The sequence below is a fragment of the Oncorhynchus masou genome, chromosome 9 (genome assembly GCF_036934945.1).
Source record: "Oncorhynchus masou masou isolate Uvic2021 chromosome 9, UVic_Omas_1.1, whole genome shotgun sequence".
Taxonomy (NCBI): domain Eukaryota; kingdom Metazoa; phylum Chordata; class Actinopteri; order Salmoniformes; family Salmonidae; genus Oncorhynchus; species Oncorhynchus masou.
The window spans coordinates 33,625,460-33,634,116 of record NC_088220.1 but is presented as its reverse complement, the minus strand read 5'-3'; positions in this window follow the sequence as shown (position 1 = coordinate 33,634,116).

The following is an 8,657-nucleotide window of genomic DNA, read 5'->3' as shown; positions in this document are numbered from 1 at the left end:
GGCTCAGGTCTATCGCCTGACTCCGCCAGCTCCCCCCCCAATTTGTTTTGGGGGGGGGGGGCTGCCTGTCATGCCTGCCTTGCCTCATATCGCTGCCTCTCAGCTTTAGCTGCCTCCAGCACCTTTTTCGGGCGGCAATATTCCCCAGCCTGTCTCCAGGGTCCCTTTCCGTCCAGTATCTCCTCCCATGTCCAGGAGTCCTGAACCCTCTGCTCCTCCATACCACGCTGCTTGGTCCGTTGGTGGTGGGTAGTTTTGTAACGGGTGTTGTCGTTGGATGAAGAGGAATCGGACCAAAGCGCAGCGTGGTAAGTGTTGATGACTTTTTATTTAAACTGAACACTAGACAAAAATAACAAAGTGAATAACTGAAACCGAAACAGTCCTGGCAGGTGCAAAACACTAAACAGAAAACAACTACCCATGAAAACCATGTGAGAAAAAGCTACCTAAGTATGGTTCCCAATCAGAGACAACGATAGACAGCTGTCCCTGATTGAGAACCATACCCAGCCAGAACAAAGAAATACAAACACATAGAAAAGGGAACATAGAATGCCCACCCAAATCACACCCTGACCAAACCAAAATAGAAACATAAAAAGCTCTCTAAGGTCAGGGCGTGACAGAGTGCTGATGTGTATATTTGTGTGGACAGTCCTGTCAGTGAGGCTCCTTGCTCTAAATGCCTTTGCCCTTTTCCCTCTCTATCCATCTCTGCCCACCCTCGCACCCTTGCCCTCGGGGTCTTTCTGCTGCGTATGAGCTGTCTAAGGTGACGCCTGTTATTTGTTTTTCAATAGTGGAGTGTGGGCCCGGCTGTGTGTGCAGAGGGAGAGGTAGAGTGTGTGTTTTCTCGGTTTCGCCGTATGAAAATAGAAGCATTGGGATGTCACCTTGCGTAGTATACTGATACCAGCTGCCCCACACGGACCCACACTGACCCACACGGACCCACACGGACGCGCACGGACCCACACGGACCCACACTGAATATACATTGTACACTTGGAAAAAACGTTCTAACCATATATGGTTCTTTGGTTTTTCTCCCATTGGGGAACCCTTTTTGGTGCCAGGTAGAACCCTTTGGAGAGGGCTCTATCTAGAACCATCCAGGTAAGGTTCTTCATAGAACCCTCTTTATATGGTTCATCTAGAAACCTCCATAAAAGTGATGTGTAAAGTTAAGTGTAATTCAAATCCAGACAGAGTCAGGATTTCCAACCAGTGGACATGTTTTATCGCCCACAATCAGAATGACTTCCAGGGTAGGGAAGTGGTCATTGGTTGGACTCAGTATTCAAATTGGAACAACATTCTCAGTAATGGGTGTAATAAGTAACAGGTGCATTTCCTAACAGATTAGTTTAGTTAAAAACATATTGTTATGTATCTTTGTGTAGCATGAAATCTATCAACCAATCAATGTACATGTAAAAAAAACATTAAAACAACAATTCTGAAAATAATTCTGCAATAGAGCATGCTGGGAAATATTACATAAGGTTCTATGTAGAACCCTCTTGCTTTTCAAAGAAACCCTTCTTGCCTTCCAAAGAATAATCCAAGAACTTGTCACGGCTAATGAAAGGAGCGGCCCAAAGTGCAGCGTGGTCAGCGTACATGTTCTTTAATTAAGAAAAAGACGCCGAACAAACCAATACACACCACAAAACAAAACCCTGAAGCTTAAGGCTTAAGTGCCATAAAGAAAGTCAACTTCCTACAAACATAGGTGGGAAAAAGGGTACCAAAACATAGAGAGAGAAAATCATAGAAACACAAAACATAGAAATGCCCACCCCAACTCACGCCCTGACCAAGCCAAAATAGAGACCTCCAAGGTCAGGGCGTGACAGAAGTCTTTCTTCCAAAAGCGGTTCTTAGGATGTTAAAGCTTCTAGGTAGAACCATTTGCCTTACAAAGAATCATTGTCTTCCAAAATCGGTTCTTCAGATCAAAACAGTTCTTGGTAGAACCATTTCCATCCGCAAAGAACCCTTTTGGAACCCTTTCTTCTAAGAGTGTAGGTATCATAAGTGCTCACACCCTTTATATTTGTTCACGTTGTTGCATCACAAAGTAGGATTGAAATGAATTTGATTGTGTTTTTTGTGTGTCATTGATCTACAGAAAATGTTCTATAATGTCAAAGTTACATTTTATTTTATTAATGAAAAATAAAACACTAATATACGCCGAGTGTACAAAACATTATGAACAGCTGCTATTTCCATGACATAGACTGACCAGGTGAATCCAGGTGGAAGCTAGGATCCCTTACTGATGTCACTTGTTAAATCCACTTCAATCAGTGTAGATGAAGGGGAGGAGACATGTTAAAGAATGATTGAGACATGGATTGTGTTTATGTGCCATTCAGAGGGTGAATGGGCAAGACAAAAGATTCAAGTGCCTTTGAACAGGGTATGGTAGTAGGTGCAAGGCGCGCCGGTTTGTGTCAAGAACTGCAACGCTGCTGGGTTTTTCAGGCTCAACATTTTCCCGTGTGTATCAAGAATAGTCCACCAACCAAAGGACATCCAGCCAACTTGACACAACTGTGGGAAGTGACATCCGCAAGCAGTTTCCTTCCTGTCTTGCAGCTCAGTTCAGAAGAAAGACTGCATCTTTCATGTATCTGCTTGGTTTAATACATCATCCACAGCCTAATTATTAACTTGGCCATGCTTAAAGGAATATTTAATGTCTGATTGGTTATTGTTACCCATCTACCAATCCCTGTCCTGCTTTATTAGGCTTTCGAAAAGCTCCTTCGTCTTGAATCTGTGCTCAAAATGCAGTACTTGACTGAGGGACCTTACAGATATTGTCCATACGGGAGACAGAGGAAGTGTTAGTCATTCAGAAATCGCATCAGTCCCTATTACTTCACACAGAGTGAGTACATGTAACTTATTATGTGATTTGTTAACCTGTTGATGCTCTGGGGGCGCTATTTCATTTTTGGATGAAAAACGTTCCCGTTTTAAACAAGATATTTTGTCACAAAAAGATGCTCGACTATGCATATAATTGATAGCTCTCGAAAGAAAACACTCTGACGTGTCCAGAACTACCAAGATATTTTCTGTGCGTGCACTAGAACGTGAGCTTCAGGCAAAACCAAGATGAGACGGCATCCAGGAAATGAGCAGGATTTTTGAGGCTCTGTTTTCCATTGTCTCCTTATATGGCTGTGAATGCGAGAGGAATGAGCCTGCCCTTTCTGTCGTTTCCCCAAGGTGTCTGCAGCATTGTGACGTATTTGTAGGCAGATCATTGGAAGATTGACCATAAGAGACCACATTTACCAGGTGTCCGCCCGGTGTCCTGCGCCGAAATTGGTGCGCAAAAGACAGCTGCCAGTATTTTTCCATGGGATACAGAGAGGAAAGCAAGCTTCCACGAACTGCATATCAATGAAGAGATATGTGAAAAAACACCTTGAGGATTGATTCCAAACAACGTTTGCCATGTTTCGGTCGATATTATGTAGTTAATCCGGAAAAAGTTTTACGTTGTAGGTGACTGAATTTTCGGTTCGTTTCGGTAGCCAGACGCAATGTAGAAAACGGAACGATTTCTCCTACACACAGACGCTTTCAGGAAAAACTGCGCATTTGGTATGTAACTGAGAGTCTCCTCATTGAAAACATCAGAAGCTCTTCAAAGGTAAATGATTTTATTTATTTGGTTATCTGGTTTTTGTGAAAATGTTGCGTGCTAAATGCTACTCAAAATGCTATGCTAGCTTTGCATACTCTTACACAAATTAGTCAATTTCTATGGTTCAAAAGCATATTTTGAAAATCTGAGATGACAGTGTTGTTAAGAAAAGGCTAAGCTTGAGAGCAGACGCATTATTTTCATTTTATTTGCGATTTTCAGAAATCGTTAACGTTGCGTTATGCTAATGAGCCTGAGGCTTTAGTCACGATCCCGGATCCGGGATGGGGAGTTTCAAGAGAGCAACATTTTACTCCTGAAGTCATTAAGGCCTAAACAAAAAGGGTGAATAATTTATAAACAACTACTGTATATTTTAGTTACAACATTTTTCATTAATTTGCTCAAATTTGTAGAATTTCTTTCCCACTTTGACATTATAGAGTATTTTGTGTAGATCTCAATGACTAAAAATCACAACTAAATCCATTTCGATCCCACTTTGTCACAACAAAAAATGTGGGGAAAAAAATACTGAACACTGATGATATTGGAAACCCACTATACATCCTCTATGGAAGGTCTCAGTCCTGCTCCTCTAACCTGACTAACCCATCTTCCTGTGTACTTTTCCATCTCACTACACTCTTGTTCCTGGTCTCTGTTTGTGTCTGTCTCTTTCGCCTGCTCGGAGCGCTGAGTTGTACTTTAGCTAATGTGTATAGGGTAAATACAGGCTGACCCTCGTCTTAGAAAGACAGAGCAATCTGATGTTGGCACGCAAACACACACGCACACACACACACACACACACACACACACACACACACACACACACACACACACACACACACACACACACATTCTGTTCCTCTCATTGCCAATGACCGTCACGAGGCATTTAATGGTCAGTGATACGAAAGGCTCTTTCTAAGGTTGATCATTAAGCAGAACATGAGATTCAGGTCTAAAACCGTAACGTTGGGCTCTAATTTAAACCTTCTGAGAGATTTTGAAGAACATAATCTCAACGTATAGAACTGAAGAAATTTGACTCTTCCAGTGCATTCTGCCTGGTGCCTGGGCTCAGTACGGAGATGAAACAGACATGGGATACCTGTGTGGCGATAGCTCTCACAGGGCTGTCTTAAATGATGGGGTGGAAATGAGAAGGAAAAGAAGGTGAAAGATGGAGAGTTGCAGAATAGTGAGAGGTAGAGAAGGAGAGAGTTACAGAATGAGAGGCGGAGAAATGGAGAGTGGCTGTGTGAGAGAGCAAGCATGAGGGAGAGAAAGAGAGATGACAGTGTTTATCCTCAGTTAGAGTGCCCCGTGGGAGAGAGAAAGAGTCTTCAGTGTTACTCTGTAGTCTGCCTGAATACAAGGAAACTCTCCACAAATAGACGCTCTGTCACATTGAAGAAAATCATTGTGACGTTTTTATTCTTTTTTTTTTCTTTTTTCTCTTGTACTGGAAGTGTAGTCTTTTCGGATCCATTTTAACATTTGATGGTGGGGTGGGTGGTCTCTCTCGCTCTTTCCCTCTCTCTCTCTCTTTCTCTCTCTCTCTTTCTCACTCTCTACCTACCCCCCTCTTTCTCTCTCTCTGCCTCTTTCTTTCTCACTCTCTCTGTCTACCCCCTCTCTTTCTCTTGCTGTCTCAGTCTCTCTCTGTCTACCCCTCTCTCTCTCCCCCTCTCTCTCCCTCTCTCTTTCTCTCCCTCTCTCTTTCTCTCTCTCTCCCTCTCTCCCTCCTCTCTCTTTCTCTCTCTCTCTCTCTCTCTCTCTTTCTCTCTCTCCCTCTCTCTTTCTCTCTCTCTATCTCTCTCTCTGTTTCTCTCTCTCTCTTTCTCACTCTCTATCTACCCCCCCTCTCTCTCTCTCTCTCTCTCTCTCTGTCTACCCCCCCTCTCTTTCTCTCACTGTCTCAGTCTCTCTCTGTCTACCCCTCTCTCTCTCATTTTCTCTACAGCACTTTATCCCTTTACCCCTTTAGGACTCCAACCGTGAAGGCCAGAGTTGACAACGCCCAACAATGAAACTTATTGAGCGCAAAGAATTGAGCACTTTTTCTGTCTTTAAGCTTAGGAGCTTTAGGTGCCCTACAAACTGGACTAACGCTTTGCCTTCTCCATTTCCACCCACAGTGTCAATAACTCTGTGTGTCTGATCACTACCTGGCAAAGGCGTCGTTCATCCTTCATGTTACTTATGTGACGTGAAATGTGTTTACTCTGAAATGTATGGTAGATAAAAACAGACGGCAGCTCGAGGCGGGCTGGACAGAGGCTGACAGACTTGGTAAATGACACACAAGAGCCCACGGAGAGTTGGAAAGATGGAGAGAATGAGGAGGAGGAGGAGGAGGAGGAGGAGACAGGGATTATAGAGGAGGGGTGCGCTCCAAATGGCACCGTATTCCCTATGTAGTGCGCTACTATTATAGGAAACAGGGTGCCATTTGGGAAGAAAAGATGGACTGTTGTCTGGTATTACATCTAACCTCACCGGAAGTGATGAGGGAAGTCAGTACACGTGTCAGGACTTGGCTGTATTGTAATTGATGTAATTGATGTTTATAAGCAAATACATACATGTATATATAAATATCTTATAAGCCTAACATATTATTGTGAGTAGACATGCTGTGTGTGTTTGTGTGTGTGTACAGTGGCTGTGTGTGTGTGTGTGTGTGTGTGTGTGTGTGTGTGTGTGTGTGTGTGTGTGTGTGTGTGTGTGTGTGTGTGTGTGTGTGTGTGTGTGTGTGTGTGTGTGTGTGTGTGTGTGTGTGTGTGTTTGTACTGAGTTTATTTACAAGCTCAGGGTAATAGCTGGGGGTACATACCCATTTATGCAAAGGTAAGCTGATTAGAGAGGAGAGGACAGCATGGTGGGGGAGATATACTCACACAAACCTCCTCCTTTACACAAACTTCCTCTGCTCTCCCAGCTGCTGGGTCATTCCACCAATCAGGTGTAACTTGGTGAACATAGAGAATTGACAAAAAAGAGTAGAAGCAGCTAACCTGATTTGACTGACTATTAGATGTACAATGTCTCTTTTGAGAAATATATCTCAAAAGCAATAGTTTCACCATATTAAAAGGAGAGTTCAGTTCACATAACAGGGTTGGCCTTAATGAGGGACAGGTCTCTTTTTTAAATGAATCACTAATAACATGAAATAAATCATCATCTTCAGAAATGACTTTGTCAAAGTAACAAAATAAATAGTGATTTAGAATTATAGTGAAAACTTGGAGAAATGTTAGGGTTGAGTGGGTTAAAATCTTCCTTCACTGAACCAAAATATAAACGCAATATGCAACAATTTCTAATATTTCAGTAAGATACAGTTCATATAAGGAAATCAGTCAATTTAAATACATTCATTAGGCCTTAATCTATGGATTTCACATGACTGGGAATACAGATATGCATCTGTTGGTCACCGATACCTTTAGAAAAATGCTAGGGGCGTGGATCAGAAAACCAGTCGTATCTGGTGTGACCACCCTTTGCCTCATGCAGTGCAACACATCTCCTTCTCATAGAGTTGATCAGGCTGTTGATTGTGGCCTGTGGAAAGTTATCCTACTCCTCTTCAATGTCTGTGCAAAGTTGCTGGATATTGTCGGGAACTGGAACACACTGTCATACACGTATATCCAGAGCATCCCAAACATGCTCAATGGGTGACATGTTGGAATTGAATACAGGTGTCACGATTGTTATAACGAATGTCGGACCAAGGCGAAGGGTACGTAGAGTTCCACATGTTTATTCAGATGAAACTCACAAAAAACAATAAACAGCAAACGAAACGTGCAGCAAATGGCGTGCTCACAGGCAACTAACCAAAAACAAGATCCCACTAAACACAGTGGCGGAAATGGCTGCCTAAATATGATCCCCAATCAGAGACAACGATAAACAGATGCCTCTGATTGGGAACCATACCAGGCCAACATAAACATACAATAACCTAGATAACCCACCCTAGTCACACCCCGACCTAACCAACATAGAATAAAAGGCTCTCTATGGTCAGGGCGTGACAACAGGCCATGGAAGAGCTGGGAAATGTTCCGCTTCCAGGAATTATGTACAGATCCTCGGGGACATGGGGCCTTGCATTATCATGCTAAAACATGAGGTGATGGCGGCAGATGAATGGCACGACAACGGGCCTCAGGATCTCATCACGGTATCTCTGTGCATTAAAATTGCGACGAGGACGACGAGCATGGAGATGAGCTTCCCAGAGATGATTTCTGACAGTTTGTGCAGAAATTATTTGGTTGTGCTAACCCACAGTTTCATCAGCTGTCTGGGTGGCTGGTCTCAGACGATCCCGCAGGTGAAGAAGCCGGATGTGAAGGTCCTGGGCAGGAATGGTTACACGTCCAACCGGCCTCACAACCACAGTGGTCATGGTTGTGGTTATGAGGCCGTTTGGACGTACTACCATATTCTCTAAAATGACACTGGAGGTGGCTTATGATAGAGAAATTAGCATTACATTCTCTGGCAACAGCTCTGATGGACATTCCTGCACTCAGCATGCCAATTGCATACTCCCTCAAAACTTGAGACATCTGTGGCATTGTGTTGTGTGACAAAACTGCACATTTTAGAGTGGCCTTTTATTGTCCACAGTAAAAGGTGCACCTGTGTAATGATCATGCTGTTCAATCAGCTTCTTGATATGCCACACCTGTCAGGTGGATGAATTATCTTGGCAAAGGAGAAATGCTCACCAACATTGATGTAAACAAATTTGTGCAAAACATTTGAGAGAAATAAGCTTTTTATGTGTATGGAACATTTCTTTTATCTTGATCTTTTATGTAATCCCATGAAACATAGAACCAACACTTGCTGCGTTGACATTTTTGTTCAGTGTAGAAGTCACAGAGGGATGTGTCAAAATGCTGGATTTTGGCACGTTAGCAAGTCTTTATTTATATTAAAAAATTGGATT